The sequence below is a fragment of the Zalophus californianus genome, chromosome 8 (assembly GCF_009762305.2).
Source record: "Zalophus californianus isolate mZalCal1 chromosome 8, mZalCal1.pri.v2, whole genome shotgun sequence".
NCBI classification, from domain to species: Eukaryota; Metazoa; Chordata; class Mammalia; order Carnivora; family Otariidae; genus Zalophus; species Zalophus californianus.
This window is the reverse complement of record NC_045602.1, coordinates 55,994,861-56,007,410: the sequence shown is the minus strand read 5'-3', so window position 1 is coordinate 56,007,410 and position 12,550 is coordinate 55,994,861. Positions and strand designations below refer to the sequence as shown.

Genomic DNA, 12,550 nt, shown 5'->3' with positions numbered 1-12,550 from the left:
CACTGCAGTGGAATTTTGTGTTCAATTAGAGCAACCAAAGCTTAAGTGCGTATTCTCTGAGTATAAAAAGACGGCTTTATTGAAGTTGACTCTGAGCCCACAGTAGGTGCATACTTTAAAATCTGGTTTGATGATAATGTTTCGTTGGATTGCCATTAGATAACAGAAGAATTTTGTTTTCTCACATACATTGGGCTGGACCAATTAGAATTGCAAAGTCTAAAATGAATTTGACATCATTAATTTGAAAACAAAACCAGGAAAGTTCATTTTTTTTTAAGGCACATGTATGCTACTTGAACTGGGAATAGCTTCTTCACATAGAATTTTAAGCATCTGAGATATTTTATTGTTCAAAGAAAAGTTGCTGACTCCACCACAACTCTAAGTGTAGTAAAAATGGAGCGCAGGATAGTAAACCAGTTCAGAGCTGAGGCAGAAACATGTAACCTCTGACCTCTGACTTTTACTGGAAAATGATATGCAGCATAAATCCATGGGGCCTTTTCTCTTTCAAGTGTGTGTATGTATATGTGATGGTGTTGCTGCTCACGGGGCTGGGGCTAAGGTGATGTCAGCACTTTCAATATGAAGCCCTATTTTCAACTTCTTCCATGAGTTTTCAAAAAGGTGTAAAAGGAATCTAAATTCTTCTTCCTGTACTCCAAAATTGCAACATGAGGTCATAGCCTCTTGTTTTATTTGTTTCTTTTTCTTTTTCATTTTTTGCTTTAAAAAAAAAAAAAAAAATATATATATATATATATATATATATTTATATCGTCTAGGAACAGGCAGATAGCTTAGCTGCTGCTTTGAAGGCTTGCAAACTGCTGAAATGTACTTGAATTTAAAGTTGTAGCATATACGCTTTCTCAGACGTTATCTGATAAAAGGATTTTGAGAGGGCAAAGGCCCTGTCCCGGTTCTTCCCCTGTGACCCGTCATAACCAGGAATTAGGAATTTTGCATGTTTCCTTTTCCTTCAACAAGTGTTCTCCAAAGGCCAATTTAATAATGAATTTGATTGTAACCAGGAGACATGTATCTTTCACATTACCTGAGTTTTTGACTTACATTGCTTCTCTGTTGTATTTTTTCATATAAGATCACCACCTAGTTCTGTTTTGTTTTGTTTTTTTAAGAATTTTCACATAAATGATATCATTTGAATGAGCTCAGTTGAACCTTTCTAAAACAATCCTGGTCCCATTTGACAGAGGAGGAAAATAAGGTATGGATGCGCTGAGCACTTTGGGGAGGTCCCGGTGCAGCATCAGACCCCAAATTTCAGTTTCCTGATTATTTGTCTAAGATTCTTCTCCTCATGCCCTCTTTCCCGGCTCTCCACTAAAAAAACTAAGCCAACGACTCCCACCGTGATCCAAAAGAAGCTTTCTGTGTAGACTTCCCTCCCCCCACCCTTCTGCCTCCCCCCCCCCCCCCCGCCCAGCACCTTGAGAGCTGGGGTGCAGGGGGCCCTCCTTTGGTCTTACCTGCCCTTCTCTGTGGCTTCTCGTGGGCAGTGTGCTGTTTCCCCTGCTAAAGGCAGAATGATGCCTGCGAGTGTTGCCGCCATTATGTCTGTGCATTTCCATGCCAACCGTGACCCTTCTAAACCTGTTTTCATCCCTGAGACCTGTGGAGCTGGGTCTTTGTGCAGCCTTTGGATTAACTGTGCACAGTGGCTTTTCCTTGTTTGCCCTGCCTGCCTTTTCTGGCAGCATAGACGTATAAGCTGTGCCAGCATTTGGCCCATAGTGTGTGTCCTAAATAGTTATTTACACAGTTTGAGTCCATTTTAGTCAACTGGATAAATAACAGCCCTCTTCAAAAGATTTATAAATCCATAAATACGTCTTTATACATACCCAATAGACAGAAATAACTCAATCTGTCAAAAACATATCCAGAGAGGTGTTTCCCCTACAGACAGGAGTAATACATATTTTAAAACTTTCTCTACCTACTGTTTGTACTGTGTTTCTTTTTCCTCATTCCTTTTCATTTTTTACCACTTCATTATGGCACCTGTGGTACACACACACACACACACACAAAAAAAAAAAAAAAGAAAGAAAAATCCCTAGGCTCTAGTCGTCTGTTAAATAACCTTATCTGTGCATGACGTAGGCATACAACAGGCTGTGTCTCAACCGAGTCCTGTTCTTTTGGACTTTCAAAGTAAAAAAAAAAAAAAAAAAAAAAGTCATTCAGGAAATGTGTAATGTTCTGACAGATTTCAAAATACAATGACAATTCCTAGTTAGCCTTCCAGCAATTTGGGGGATTTTGAGTGCCTGATGACTTGCCAAATTAGCGGCTGTTGTGACTGATGGAATAGTTTTAGTCCAAATTTTTACCTAAGCATAAAACTATAAAACAGAAAATCCAATGCTGGGCATTCTAAAGAGAGCATATGCAAAAGATACATAATTAAGAAGATGCTAAAGATTATTATTCTTCAGGGATTTAATGTTTATTCATGATTTACATCTTTCCCCCAACTCAAATTGTTTATCATGGTAACTTTTCCTATGGCATCTACTTTCATGTAACATTAACACTTGTGGCCGCTTGCAGGAAATTGATTCTTTAATAGTGGCGCTCCTTTAAGTTGGCATTGAAAAGGAAGGCCTGACATCTGTATTCGGTTGGGGGTTCCGCAGCTGTTGTTGCAACATTGATTCTGTGTAGTCCTTAACTTCCTCAAAGCACTTCCAAAGCTCTGAGATTGAATTCCGATTTTATCCCTGTCTATTATTTGCCCCTTTCCCATTTCGGAAGAGAAAAAAGTAAGCTCAGAAATATTGAAGAAACTGTCGGAGTCAGCTCGAGGATCTTGTCTCTTGGCTTTGCTTTGTAACTACTTTAGGATGGGGTGTTCTCATGAACCCAGGCAGAGTCTCATAAATAAGATGAGGTGCACATTGGCAGATACATGACCCTTTCGTGTGTCTTTTTTATCCTATCGTGTACGGCTGCCCTACTGACCAGATCCAGGGTCTACTCTAGGAAGCAGGTGGCTTGGAGCCAGAGAACACCAAGCATATCTGGTGCCTTTCCCCACCGTATTTGAACTCTTTCCCAGCAGGGCTGCCGCAGTCACTCTACAACTCACAAGCAGCTTTAGATATGACTGACCATGGTTTGCGTTTGGGCACATCTGACCATGGTTTGCGTTTGGGCACATCTTCCTTTTTTTTTTTTGTTTTTGGTTCAACATCAAGAGAGATGAGTATATGATAGTAATAAAATAATACAATAACATATTAAGGGCTGTCAGTCAGTGTAGGTTATTTCCCTCCCTCACTTTGTAAAGATCACAAAGGTTTAGAGAGGCTAGGAGGCTTGCCCAGAGTCACATACGGGTCCATAGTAGAGTCAGGACCTGAACCCATACAGTGTGACTCCAGAGCCCAAGCTCCTAATGCTTGTGTCCTCCAGTGCTTTTGTGTGGCGAGGAATGGGAAACAGATCACTGATGGACACTCTTTCTGTTACCAAGCTGCGGTCTCTTCTCCCCGTGTCTGTTCGGGGCCTGGCCCTGTCTCTGTAAGGGTGATGGAGCCGGGAATAGGCCAGAATCAGTGTTGGCCTCAGGGGGGTTATACTCTGCCGGGGAGTGAGAATCTAGCTTCTTGTGTTAAGTGGAATGATTGAGATATTTACAGAGGAGCATGATGATTGATATGATTAATTTGTATTGAGAGCCTATACCATTTCGCTCAAAGATTTGTTGAATTGAGAATAGGAGCATAAAAAACAAATAAGGCCCTTTCTCTTGCAGAGCATTTCCCATTTAAAGCTCGTCTCATTTTCCTCTTTTGTGAGGAAAAAGAAAACGTATTATTTCGATGTTGAAATTTGATGTAAAACATCTCAACTCTAAAGGGCTTTAATGATTGCTGAAACCTCTAAAATCCACTTCTGAACTTCTTCTGGGGCCAGGAATCCGTTCGACAATAGTATCTTTGCTCCCACTTCAAAAAAAAAAAAAAAAAAAAAAAAGCAACACCGGGGTGTTTCTTTAAAGAGGAACAATTGAAAAGCACTGCTATTTCTTTATACTAACGTGTCAACAGTTGCAGTGCCTCCCAGTGTCCCCTCTGCCCCCACCCCCGCACTCCCCCCACCCTCCAGCTTTTGTCAGAGTTCAGGCAACCTATAGGCAGAAGGCAATCCCATTTATTATTGAAGGGAATGTGAAGGCCGTTGTTGTAAGCTTGCAGGCCAGCAGGCAGAGCCGGCTGGGAGGGGGCGGGGAGCAGGGAGGGGGCGGTGGAGAAGGGCCACCTTACGTTCCAGATGACTAAGCAACGATTTATATACCCGCTCGCCTTTTTACATGAAGAAGAAAAGTAATAACAGCCCAAAGCCGGGCATTTGAAACAGTCAGCTGTCCGATGAATAATGGGATAGGTGGGAAGGAGCGCTCTGATTGGATGTCTTAATGAGCACATTTCTCGCAGAGTTTGGGCTGCAGTTCCCCTTGACCTTTGCCCTTTATTGACCAAACTGACACTTCATTTTTCACATACTTCCAATTATGGCTCGGCTTAAGTGTTGCCCTCCCTCCTTTATTTCTTTCCTATGGACAACTTGAGAGTGGTTGAGGCCACAGAAGATATTTTAATTTGAAAAACTACCGCAGCAACTCACGTTTGGGATGTAATCTGTAATCTGCAGTTTTTCAGATGAAAACACAAAGTGAATGCTGTTTGTTTAGAAACAGTTTTCTTTGCCATTTTTTTTTTAAATCCCAACTGATTTTTAAAATAGTTGTTTATAATAACCTCAGAACCCTGTGAATCAAAAAAATGTTTGGGTTTTTTTCATTGCGTTTGTCTGCTGGTCAGGGTACCTTGAATGATTTCTGTTTGTTCACACTTACTTCTTAAGTCTTACACTTCTGCGGGGACTTCTTGTATTTCAATGGTACCCTAATGCTTTTTGACTAATACGCTTCAGAGAGAAAAGTAAAATATAATTGTGACTGCAGGCCTTCGCCCTTAGACCACTGCAGCCCCGTGTGTTACTTTAGTTACATTTCATGTCGGTCTGCAGATTAAAGAGTGGCCTTTGCATGCAGTGGCAGGCAGAAGAGGAAAATGATTTCCTGATGGGAAAAGTCAGGTGTAAAAAAGAAAGGGGAAGTTATTATACTCAGCAAATCCCTGTTATCAAAAGGTCCATATTATTAACTTATCAAACATGTTGAACGAGATGGATAGACAGAGAATTGTTTTCCCCAGAACACCCCATGCTATATATTCACTTTTCCTTTTATTGACTCATCAAATGCGAGTAACTGTTTTCTGTTCCCCATTTTCTTGCCTTCTAGCATCATGAAAGCAGGTCATCTTAAAACAAAGAAAAATAACTTCGTCATCTAAAAAGTAGTAACTGTATATTTAGGGGGCATGCCCTTGGCCGTGAGGGTTTTCACAGAGAGTGCGTCTTCTGACTATTAGGCAATATCGCTGGCAAGCTGGAGGTCAGTGTTTTTCATCTTAAGCAACTGAAAAATGCATTTGAAATTATTTACTCCCAAATATATTTCCCTCCGACACAGAAGTATTTGTTTCAAAAGTGCATGAAGTGTTACGTACTTTATTATGTAGCCCTCTGGCATATCCATAGCATAATTTTACTATAATATGGTAATAAAAGAATATGTAAAAGGCAGACAAAGGTTCTGTCTTTTTCTGTAAGGTGACCTCTGTTACCAAGTAACTGCTTTACTTATGAGCTTATTAAAAACTCAAAAAATGAGCTTTTCATACTTCACAGGCATTGATGTGAAAATGAGCTGTCCTGTGAGTAGTTTTCTTGATCATTTTTAGAACAATTGATTAGCCAAAGAGCTCCTGTCATTAGTTGACATTGACTGATAGCAATTTGTCACAAGCTCTGAAGGTCAGCTAGACAGTTGGAGTTTCAGCCTGCCTTTGATTGACCTTTACTGATTCCATCCTCATGTGATTGGCTTTGAATAGGTCTGACCCTCGATTGGAAGAGACAGGGCATTCATCAACAGGGTCATTTCTTATATTTTCTGTTGATTGCTCATTTTTATTTATGTGTGAACTCATGGTCTGGAAATCTTATCAAATTTATACTCTAATTTTTGAAATTTAAAAGATATGATCCTTGTTAAGCATGGCCTTAAAACCACAATTCTGTTTTCCCCTTAGTTTGCAGTGTGATAGTGGACTCTGCGAGTGGTGTAGACTTGGCTGCTGACACTTGCCATTGTCACCTGTGCAGATACTGGAGTTTTGTGGCATGTGATGGATGTGTGCATGTCACATGGAATTTTGTTGTTGTCGCTGTTGTGGTTGTCTCTTAAGAAATGCCAGCTCCGGGGTGACTTGTAGAAGTTCTGAAATTATACCCCAATTCTCGGGCTTTCCTAGAATTAGCTACACTGGCCTCTCAAGAGTCACGTGATAGTTTTAAATAAAAAATGAGTAAAGAACTATATGAATAGTGATATCATGTCAATTCATCATTTGGCTCTGCAGCCAGGAAGTATGAAAACTTTTTAAAAAGGTATCTTCTCAATTTCCCTCAGTCGGCTGTAAGTTAGAGAAAGCCTCTAATAGCATTAGCTGTTTGGTGAGAGTGGAATAGATTTTCTATTGTGGTGGACTCAGAGTTAGTTGTTTGTAATGCTCTGTTCTTTTCTTTCCGGAACTGTAAAGTATTTTCCCCAACTGCATCACATATAGAAGAACATACTCCACTCTTGTATAATAACGTGGGTTTTACTGCCTCGTATTAATAATAAAAATGGCGATCTGAGCTTTAAAAACCCAGATCCTAATGTGTCGTTATTTAATTATTTAATGCAGTTTCTAACGAAGGCCTTTCTTTTGTCTAATTCTCTCTCCCTTTCCCTTCTTGATTCCACATTGGGTTTTAAGCTATAAACAGTAACTTGTTTTTCAGGTCAGCCTTCCTAGGCATTCCAGGGCTGCCACACACAGCCTGCCTGGCACAGCTGAACCCGTGTTTCAGTTGCTACCCGAGAAAATAAACCAGGGGAGAACCCATCGTCCCGGGTGGTGGATTTTTCACTCCATGTCATTGTGGGCAAGGCAGAAGTGAGGAAGTTAATTTTAGGGAAGTATCCATTTAATGTAGCCCAAGGAGATAAAAAGAATTTAGAATTGTAATTGCTTTTGTGGATGAGCCAAAATATTATCAAGAGTTGCATTTAAGGGGGGGAAATGTAAATTTATACAATCTGGTCAAGTTGTCAAAAACGGATTAAGCGCTTACCGTCTGGCAGGTGCTCCGTATGAGGCTCTAAGAACGAGTAGGGCATAGTATTTGCCCTCAGGAAGTTTGTGTGTGCTACCATGAGCGTCAAGCATATGTAAGTGGAATATTCTGTAAATACTGAATATTCTTAGGGAGCTGCGAGCGTATTTATTTCACAACATGCCAGTGACCCAGACACGGTGAACTCTGTGATCAGGGCTGTTGGCTGAAAGACAGGGTGAGGGATATTTGGCCTAGCTGGCAGAGGGACGCCTCCCCCTTGGTCCTCTGACTGCTGTAGAGGTTCAGCATCTTGTGGGCCCTGTGAGATCAGCGTTGATCTCTAGCCCACTCTCAGGAACTTGGTTCAGCCCTCCTACATAGCCATGAGGCCACTCAGGGCCTCTGCTGCCTGAACCACTGGGGTCACCATTGCTTTCTCCACCGTTAGTCACCTGGCTGCGGACTCTTCCTCATCCTTTTCAGGGATCTCTGACGTTTTGGGGGAGAGGGGATGCGTTTGGCCATCTGGCAAGGTCAACGGATGCCTTGTTAGTGTAATATTTTTATTAATGCATAAAGTAAAACACATTGGACTACAAGAGAAACTAATTATATTGAAATTCAGCTATCAAAATGTTTAAAAAAAACAACTTGTAATACAATGATATAGTGCTCTGTTAAATATGTGTTAAATAACAAGGTCTAGCAGTGATTCTATCGTCTACCACATTTTTGAAATAGTGATGAATGTAAGTGATGTTTTAAGATGTTTGTAACAACTATATTATTGTATGTAAATATGGTTTCCTTTGGTGACAAAGTCACAGGTCCTGCTAATGGTTCTGTGGTTTGTTACTTACCTAGATATGCACTGGAAAGAAGTGCTAATTTCAGTTAGAGGTTAGTGAGAAATAAAAGGTAAATCTTTCCACTTCCAAGTAGGAAGCTCTTCTGAATTCTAACCCTGGGCCCCCTAGGTGGGGAGGGCCTATGTAGCCCAAGTTAAAAACTTCTGAACTTAATTGAAGTGTAATCTGCAGGACGTATCCTGTGAACCCCCAGATTGGGGGAAGTCACCTCTTCTGTGTTGTCATGGTGTCCTGTGTCTTACCCTTTTTCATATACTGAAGTGAACCATTCATGCATCAGCCTCCCCAGGATACTTCCTGGGAAGGGACTGTGTCTTCTTCATTTTTAAATCTCCTGTGCCCAGAATAGTTATGGGCACATGGCCATGGGTGGGTAATTATTTATTCAAGAGGATTGGGAACGCTCTCATGCTTTCAAACTGTGATTACACTACATTCTGTCAGCACTGATTTCTTCTGGGTGCCAGATGGCTAATGACATGGCAATCTCAGTCAAAATGTAAATGGACACTGAGGTCTTACCTGTCCTGACTCCCAGAGATCCATTTTAACAGAAGCACTCAAGAAAAGACTCAACAGGTAGTCCTTTCAGAATTGGTGGTAGATGGGTTTGGGGATGTACCTTAAATCATGCCGCCCACATGATTGCCTGCTCTACCTGCTCCTACTCCTGGGCACCATCCTGTGGCCCAGAACGGGCTTCTAGCAGAGGATGGGTGGGGACCGGCAGCAACATTTTGGGATCTTTTAAGGGACCTTACGGTAGAGTGAATGATGAATGCTGAGACAGGACCCTGTGTTACCCTGGGAGGACGCTTTTATATCTGCTGTTCCCAGCAGCAGACATGATTCCATCCCATGGGATGTGATAGTCCGCCCTGCTCCTGAGTCTATCTCCTTCCTCCATGAATGCTAGTACTAATTAAGGATAGTGGTAGAGGTTTTGGCTGTTGGCCTAGCAAAAACTAACCCAAACAGTAAATTTATGCCAAGCACTTTCCTTAAAAAGAGGTAGGCGTTGTCTACCTCTTACATTGATTGGTCCCAGAAGTGTAGTTGGTAAGTTGGGTTTTGCTCAAGTGTCTGGCTTTGTGGATTAGTTCAGTCTTGCAGATAATTTTCCATAATTAACCTAAAAGCATTCTGTTTGATTAGTACAATTAGCTTTGGCTTTCCCCCATTTACCAATATCAACCCGTATGCATTCCCTCCTAGACATAGCTCATCTTATTTCCTAACAAAGGGTGAAAGACGTAGAATTTTCTTTTCCTTCTTTTTTTTTTTTAAAGATTTTATTTATTTATTTGAGAGAGAGAGCGAGAGCGTGAACACGAGTTGGGGGCGGGGGGAGAGGCAGAGGGAGAAGCAGACTTCCTGCTGAGCAGGGAGCCCAGTGCAGGGCTTGATCCTGGTCCTGGCTGGGATCTTGGCCTGAGCCCAAGGCAGACGCTTAACCAACTGAGCCACCCAGGCGCCCCATCTTTTACTTCTTTCCACATCAGGAGAGAAAAAGAATATGAACATACCTAGAAAATCTTAAATTTTCTTCAAATTTGTATATTTTTAAGGAAGGGGGAATTGAGGAATGAATGTAGAAAATACTGAACTTACTTGTTGCTAGATTATTAACATTCAATCAATGCTATCTCTTGAAAAATTTCATTTGTTTGAGTTTGAATCTTTCCTTGAGTGCCCCTCTGACAGCAGGACAGATAGCACCTTAATACCTTTTAAATTTTGATACTTTAGGAGAAGAGTATATATCTTAATTTTACAATGTACTTATATATTCTCTCCTTCATTCTAAGAAAGGGTTTAAGGAAATTAACAAAAGTATATAGTATACAATAGGATAAAAATGAGGATGTGAAGAAATGAGAACAAAAAGAAAACAAACAAGAGGCCAGCCATAAGGGCAGTACAGAACAAGATGAATTGTAAAAGATGGTGTACAGTTGCTAGAGGTAGTCAGTTTGGCTCTGAGCTACCTAGCGGCCAAAATGAAGAGTGAAATATAATTAGTTAGAAGATTGACAGAGTCCACGGAAGTTGTCTGGAAGAATCCCTTTGACTGGTGTGAAGACTGGAGCGAGATTCTCACATGTGTCCGCACCCGGGGAATCCGGTGAGTTGGCTCCTCTTGCACTTGCCTCAGCTCCTGGCCCTGTGCTGCAGATGTAGCTGCTGCCAGATAAATATTTGGTTGACCTGATTGACTAGATGGATGCCTGGATTCATATTCAGCCCAGTCTTCCTTTAACTTCGTGGCACCTAACCGAGTCTCGATTTCCATGGTTGAAAGAGATGGCGGCCTTTCTTCATCTGAGGCCGGGGTGCCGGTTGTTTCGTGACGCCTTTCCCCCTCTTCTGTCTCCTTCCTCTGACCATTTTATGGTGCACCAGCTCCATTTCCCAGTCTTTTCTCCCCGTCCCTGGGGCCAGTGATGCAGGTGAGAATGCTCTTGTTGTTCTGGTTATTGTCCCCTGAAACAGGGTTAATGGCACCTGAGAGATTCATTGAGCGGTGAAGAACTGGGGTGCCACCTTGGGAAGATTCAGGTGCCACACTCTTTAAAAATGGACGTTCTGAGGGAATGCGGTTTCAGCCTATACAATCAGAGGGGGCTTTGCGTTGTGAATATTTTGTTCACTACATCCTAGCACCAAGAACATCCCCTTATGTGAAAGGAATGCATTTAGTACAAATAAAAAATATTGCTTGATACTGTGAATTTAAAGCTTCCGAGAGGAATATTCTCAAAGGTAATGGAGGAAGGACAGATATAGCACCATGCCCTAACTTAATGAGTATTCACTGAACGTCTCCTATGTGCCAGCCCAGTGCTAAATGTGAGAACTCAGAGTGAAGAGGCTGTTCCTGGAACCGAGAAGCTGACTGACGGTCCAGCGGCCGGGCAGGCAGTTCACATATAGTAGGTTAGGGCTCGTGACTGGGTAGGCCCAGTGTGCTTTGGAAGTAGAGGAATGGCCCCTAACCAACTGGCAAAAAAGGAAGCAGGTACTTGGCAGAGGTGTGGCCTCTCCCTGTCCTTACTCCATCACAACACCCTGTCTCATGGAGCCGGAATGGGACTTGGATGTGGGTCACTCTCCACATGGCACTCCCATCTCCAGAGCTGGCCCTAGCAGCAATCTGCTTTCCATTCCCAGTCTTCCAGCTAGCTCCCCCAAGGGGGTGAGTCTGTGATGGGAACTTGAGGCCGGTGAAGTAGAGGGACATGTGAGGCAAAGAAATTAGTTGGTGTGAAGGTGAGGAAGAAAATGAGAGCATGACTCTTGGAGGCTTTGTGTGTGCTTCAGCAGGAGCAGAGAACAGGGTGTGGGAGAGGAAAGTCTGAGGGGAAGGCCAGAGGCAGCAGGGACCAGACCGTGAAGGATCATTATCTGTCGTCCCAAGGAATTGGGAGTTTGCTTGGGAGGCCTTGGGGAGTCATGGCAGAGCTGTGTGAAGGAGGAACAGATGCAGGGGAAGGCTGGTGTCGCGCTGCAGTTATTCTGAAATGTTGAGGACGTGACAAGGCAGAGTGAAGGCACTGGAGAGGAGAGCTTTGGAGAAGGAGACTGGACCAGACCAAGAGACTGAGGGGACGCCAGGGGTGGTGGGTTTGGAACGGTCTGGGTTGATGCCAAGGTCTCAGAATACTGCTGCCTACACCACAGGTCCCTTCTGGAGGGCTCACTGTTTTCTGGAGTGTAACTTCACCTCTCCAGATATGGGGACAATATGGCTGGCCATTGCTGCCTATGGCTTGTTCCTCACACCCTGGCTGGGCAGAAGCAACACTTCTCCTACCCCTTCCTGAGGGTTGCCCACGGAAGTCCGGCCACCACTCTCTCTCTGCTCACTGCTTTCCTTCGGGGAGGGCCCTGGCTCCATGGGGACCAGGGGGCTGGGTGGAAAGGAAGAGACCAGCGAAGCTATCCTGGGAATTCCATGACTCATTTCATCAGTTTACTGCTCTGAAAATGAGGTGACTTCCGCCTTTGCTTGACAGCTGATTGATGAACATTTCCTGAGTATTTGCAGAGTAGATGTTTTGTTACACGGGCCTTGGTGTTCATGGTCTCCCACTAGATTCTCACCCTCCTGTGCTTCAGCCCCTTCTCCTTCCCGGGCTGCTAATGTTTCTGTTTATGTAGAATCTTCAAATCACCTGCCCAAAACTTAAGAGACTCCAGGGCTGGAAATAGTACACTCTTGGGCTGCTGATATAACTCTGGCTACGTTTGCTTTTTGCCAGAATACTAGAGAGTGAAGGATAATTTTTTATACTGAAACAGTATTTGTTTAGACTAACAACACTGTCACCTGGTACTCAGTATGTCTACGTTGAACGTTGTCCTTAAAATTAGTGTACTTCATTTTGTGTGTCTAGAATTTTTTTGTT

General features: G+C 42.8%; 1 protein-coding gene across 2 annotated transcripts in view; it reads left to right on the top strand.

Annotated features, from left to right (window-relative positions):
• MEIS1 (Meis homeobox 1) overlaps positions 1-12,550 on the top strand; it is a 132,206-nt gene that overhangs the window by 29,897 nt on the left and 89,759 nt on the right. The gene's annotated exons all lie outside the window — the stretch shown is intronic.